At 38.4% G+C, this 5,638-nt stretch overlaps 1 long non-coding RNA gene across 1 annotated transcript; it reads left to right on the top strand.

The window, feature by feature from the left end:
* The first annotated feature begins 295 nt into the window (after positions 1-295).
* LOC140425735 (uncharacterized) lies at positions 296-5,307 on the top strand. Its single transcript, XR_011947960.1, has 4 exons — positions 296-542; positions 2,653-2,757; positions 4,363-4,501; positions 4,667-5,307. It is a non-coding gene; the product is annotated as an uncharacterized lncRNA (long non-coding RNA).
* The last annotated feature ends 331 nt before the right edge of the window (positions 5,308-5,638 follow it).

Raw genomic sequence — 5,638 nt, 5'->3', positions numbered from 1 at the left:
TATGTTTATGCAATGGGGTAGCCGGCAGCAAAAAATTAAAAAAGAATTGCCCATCCTTTCGCTGCTGAGGTCCCACTTGATGTAGTTTTCAGATTGGCTTTAAAATGGGAAGCAAATTGTCCTGCTCGAAACAGACTTGAATACTGAAATCGTGAAACCAAGGTCTTGTGCTGTGGGTCGGACCCTAGTACATGTTGTGTACTAATATTACTCATTATCACTTGTGCTTTGCATCTATTCTTGTAACCAAAGATGCTGGCATTGCAGTTTAGTAGTCCCATCATAGGGTCAGCGTTCATAGTCGTTGAGCTATTGATCTGTTAGGTAGCAGCTAAAACACATTTCAATTGCACAGAACAAAAGGGTCTTACAATGTAATGGCTGCTATCATTTTCCATACTGTAAATTTAAGAGATCACCATTCCACATTTCCCAGTGAAATTGGAGCCTGAGCTGCAGATGAGCACATGAGAGCATGATACAAATATGATATGTATTCAATTTGGTTAAAAGAAAAGCTTATCTAAAACGCTATTCAACGAGTAAGTAATCCTTTATGTCTTTCTTCTGCTGTCATAAGTGCATACTGAGATCCCAGAATAGATCTTTTTTATGTTGAATAATCAAAACAGCACCAGCACCGAGCTACAGGGGACAGCAATTTTGGTTAACCCAGGGTGCTATTTCCAATTCCTCACAAGCTTTTATTAGCCATGTCCAAAGGTATGATTTTATTTTTTCTGATTTCTACAGTATCTTGCATTTTGTTTCTTTGATAAATTTGGGTATTTACTATATCGAAGAACACATTTTGCAGAAATAACTTCAAGTTATTTGTACTGTCATGTGAGAGTACCTTTAAGACATGGATGTTTAAGCAATGTACCTTTAAGAAAACAGTGATGTCAGAGAGTGGGTGGGGCTGAGCTCAGGTCAGCCATTTTGCAGGTTTTCTTTGCAGGTTTGAAAAGTGATTGGGAGTGTCTGTGTTTGCAGTGAGCTGGATCTCTGCCATGTAAGACTATCTCTGGATCATTTGGGTGATTTAAACTCATAATAGTAAAGCCTTTAATCTGATGTGATTTTGTTTAAAGGTGTTAAGTCTCTTGGAAGTTTGAAGGAACATTTTGAGGAATTATTTACTGTTGCAATATTTTCTGAGTTATCTTTGAAGTAAGGGGTGTTAAGAGATCCAATGTTTATTTAAGATGTTAAATTGAGTTCATGGAATAAATATTGTTTTGTGTTTAAAAACCCACGTGTCCATAATTGTAATCCCACACCTAGGGAACAAGCCGTGTGCTAGGAAAAGCAACAAATACATTAAAGGGAGAGGTTGGTTGAACTCCATGATACATTTTGGGGTTCTGAAACGCCTTGCCCATAACTGTACTGTTTCTTCAGAACCACTGCCATTTCAAAGTTATACAAATCAGCCCCCAGTGTCCATGAATCCGGAATCTCTCCTGGTTGTGCGGCATAGCAAGAAGTGTAGGTTCATGAAGTGTGGGCCTTTACATTCGTTTTAAAATAATGTTTGATTTATGCTGACTATATGTGCAGGATCCAGTTCTAGATGAGCTGCAATTTCCTCCAATTTAAACATTGTCTTAGGCCTCCATCATAAACTCTATTCCCTAGCTACCGATTTCGCCTCTCCACCCACACTGACCAGTTTTTGTGATTGCAACAGTATTTTGGAGTTGAATCATTATTGTCCGTGAACTAAATTTCTGTGCCTTTCTGGAGTTTTTGGTCAAGCAATAATAGAAAGAATTGTCAAAAGTGGCAAATATATGTTTCTCTTTGAATATCGGCTACCAGTGTGATTCATTGGTAGTGACAGGCACTTGCTTTGGTTAAAAACAGGGAGCTATTAAAAATAACCACTGCTCCATGTATTTAAATCGTTTTCAATCTGTGTCACTGTTGCTGATCATAAATCTCATCCTCTGCATTTTGTTGACAATGACAGATCTGTAAATATACTGAAAAGGACTTAACCTTGAAACTATCATTTCAGAAAAATGCTTCTGAAAACGATATAGAAGATTCAAGGATAATATTTAACAATGGGTCAGAGTTAAATTTGCATTAACAATGTAATGAAATGTGTTGACACTTGTCATGTGAAGGTTTGTAGCTTCTGCGACCTTGCGTGCTGCAATGTGTGATTCTCAGTATATTGAGGACTGAACGTGTTCAAAATTACGGATGTAAGCAATTAAAATAAATTGTTTAATGAAGAACTCGGGATAATCTGATTGTGGTGCTGTGGAATATGATTAGTATTGATTTAATGGGCTGAGTCTGTATGTTAGCCACTACGATGTCTAAATGAGTAAAACGCAGTATATAATACACAATGGGAGCTTTGTTTCAGTCGGGACACTAGATGTGCACATTAATGCTGTTGTCACCTTACATAAAGAAGCAATAAGATTCCTACTCAGAATTCAATCTGCCACTCTACGTCTGGTCACCTGGATCTTTGTGAGCACCTGCACCCACTCAGACATATTGTGAAAGTTCCCATTGCTTGGCAGTGTTTTGGTAGAGCAATGCTCCTGTCCACCACAACTCTGCTGCTATTTCATCCTTGGGTCTCCATTTAGCATGCAGAGTTATGAGAATTACAACTGCTCCCAACAGGATTACTGACACTGGATGAAAGGAAGTACAGTACTGACAATGTGAAAGGGAGGCTATTCCAGCAACAGGAAGTAAAATATATGCCTCAGTTGGCCAAAGACTGAGGTGAGTTGATGATACATTTCAGCAACTGTGTCTGCCTTTGTTGACAGGAGGCATCCAAGATACAAAAAAATGGTCCATATTTTCCAGGATTTCACTGTTGATCTTACTCACTGTGCTCATTTATGTTCATAAACTAGCGTACCAATGGTGTACTGAGAGAGTGTTACATTATTCTAGATTCTACACTTGGATTGGATTGGATTGGATTTGTTTAGGTACAGTGAAAAGTATTTTTCTGCGAGCAGCTCAACAGATCATTAAGTACATGAGAAGAAAAGGGAATAAAAGAAAATACATAATAGGGCAACACAACATATACAATGTAACTACATAAGCACTGGCATCGGATGAAGCATACAGGGTGTAGTGTTAATGAAGTCACTTTGGATAAATCACTAACCTGAAGTCTTGTGCATCTATTCCACTAATTCAACTTGATTTCATAGATCACATGAAAAAAGGTGGAAGATTTTTTTGGTGATCTGGCCAACATTCCTCCTTCATACAACATACAAAGGACATAGGATCATAGAAGTTCTACAGTGTAGGAGAGGCCATTTGGCCCATCATGTCTGCTCTGGTCCTCCAGATGAGCATAATGACTGATTGTCATTCTCCTGCCTTTTCCCTATATCCCTGCACATTGTTCCTATTCAAATAATCATCTAATGCCATCTTGAATACCTTGATTGAACCTGTCTCCACCACCCTTCCAGGCAGTGCATTCCAGACCCGAACCACTCGTTGTGTGAAAAAGATTTTCTCACGTCACATTTGCTTCTTTTGCATTTCACTTTAAATCTGTGCCCTCTCGTTCTTGATCCTTTTACGAACAGGAATAGTTTTTCCCTGTCTACTCTTTACAACCCCCTCATGAATTTGAACACCTCTGCCAGTCTGATGTGGCACTGGCTTGTATCCAGAAAACTGTGCTGTGATAACCATTATGGGGTTAACAGCTCATAGATTCTATTTAACTGAGGACTGGACCTTAAAATGGCTCCGGCCTCTTCACTGCTGGAACAGACCATCGATCAGTCAGCGTACCCTGTCAGTTCGACATTCAAAAATTAAAATCTATTCTGATGTATTTGTATGAATTTGTTCCATCTGACATTTTAACAAAGGCTTTAACTCATCTAATTTAAGTAGGTTAACAGCTTCATAGGTTGCAGAGGAATTTCATATAATCGCATTAACACAAGACTATTGCGCAGAGCAATTTCACCCCGACAGCTATCAAGAAGGCCTTCACTTCACAAAAAAAACACTTCAACTATCTTGGACTAATACACAATATAGCTCAATTACTATCTGAAAAGAGTCCATTGGGATTGCAAAACAAATTTTTGTAAAAGCATGCAGAATGTTCAGTTGGACAAGGATGCTTAAATATTACACCTATGACATTTTTATTGTTTGGAATGAAGAAAATAATGATCGTGTGGGTTGAGACAAATATGCTTTTGAACCAAATGACTGCATTAGCAGTTGTACCACTCATCAGCAGGTTCAGGTTGGCTATTTTCGAATGTTATTGGACATTTTCTCTTTGTTTCCTCCTTCTACATCTCTCCAAATCGCATGTTGTACCGGGATAAGCAGAAAGTAACATTGTCCTCTGCCATTATCAGTCTGGATTCGAGCAATTAGAGCACACCGGGGGTCAGTGCATCAGCTTTCATTCTCTTCCTGTGTGGAAAAACACAGCACTTTGCTTCGATCAGGAACTCACAACATCCGGGTAGGTGTGAATATGCATCCTATCGTTCACTGAATTATTACGAATCTTCATCGACATGTTCCCAACATAGGGTAAATTTACATCATGGTTTAAGAATTAGAATGAGATCAAATCTTGTTGCTTTTTCACACTTTTTTACTTTTCTCTTTTGTTATGTTCCTCTAGCCCAACTTGTGTCCATTTAAAGATGAATAAACATCCAACATCCTTTTTGAGTTCAAGATTTGACATTCTCCTGGCTGTCGTGTTCCAGTTGATTTGGGAAAATTATCATCTTTGAGCATATCCTATTGTAGCAAACACTGCTGGAGTTTTGTTACAATGAGAAGCTATTTTTCCACTAATGGGTCCCATTATTTAACAGGAACATTTGCCTGGAAACGATACATCCTAACCCTTTCAATAATGATGGCTTAGTAGGAACAGATGCTGGGACGAAGGATGATGGGGAAATTTTTTCAAACCACAAGGATATTCTGACTGAGCAACCTACTGTAATTATGAGCAGCTCAAATGTGCTATTTCCAGCTTTAATTTCAAAGCAATGCTGTTGTGAAAGTTATTACTGATGAAAAAGTCATTGGAGGCTGTTATTTTCTTCACCACTAACAGGTGAGCTAGCTGTGTAACCTAATGTCCTTGTATCACTAAATGTGCTTTTTGGCTGATGATTATTGCTTTTTATGAATAGCTAATTTTAGGAATACAACTCTTTGTTTGGGGATTGAAATTTTTCAAAGTAAGGTAAATGCACACTCCTGGTTTGAGAAGTTGGTAAAGCACCCCTAAGATAATTACAATTCAAAGGATGGTCCCTGTTTCCTTAAAGGGATTAGAGTTAGAGGTGTGGGATCAATAGGCAGCAAGTGATATAGAAGCAAAATACGGCAGATTCTGAAAATCTGAACTGAAACAGAAAAGGCTGAAAAAGCTCGGCAGGTCTGGCAGCATCTGTGGAGAGAGAAAAAGGGTTAATGTTTCAAGTCTGCATTACTCTTCTTCAGGGCGACAAGTGATCCTCTCTTAGCTTCTTATCGGAGTCAGTGTGTCTGTAATATTGCAGTTGTTGCCATTAGAGGTATAAATTATTCCTGTGTTTTCCTGATCAAAGAAAGTTTGGAAAGTAACTAGTGAAAG

The sequence above is a fragment of the Scyliorhinus torazame genome, chromosome 6, assembly GCF_047496885.1.
Source record: "Scyliorhinus torazame isolate Kashiwa2021f chromosome 6, sScyTor2.1, whole genome shotgun sequence".
Taxonomy (NCBI): Eukaryota; Metazoa; Chordata; class Chondrichthyes; order Carcharhiniformes; family Scyliorhinidae; genus Scyliorhinus; species Scyliorhinus torazame.
This window is presented reverse-complemented; position numbering and strand designations above follow the sequence as displayed.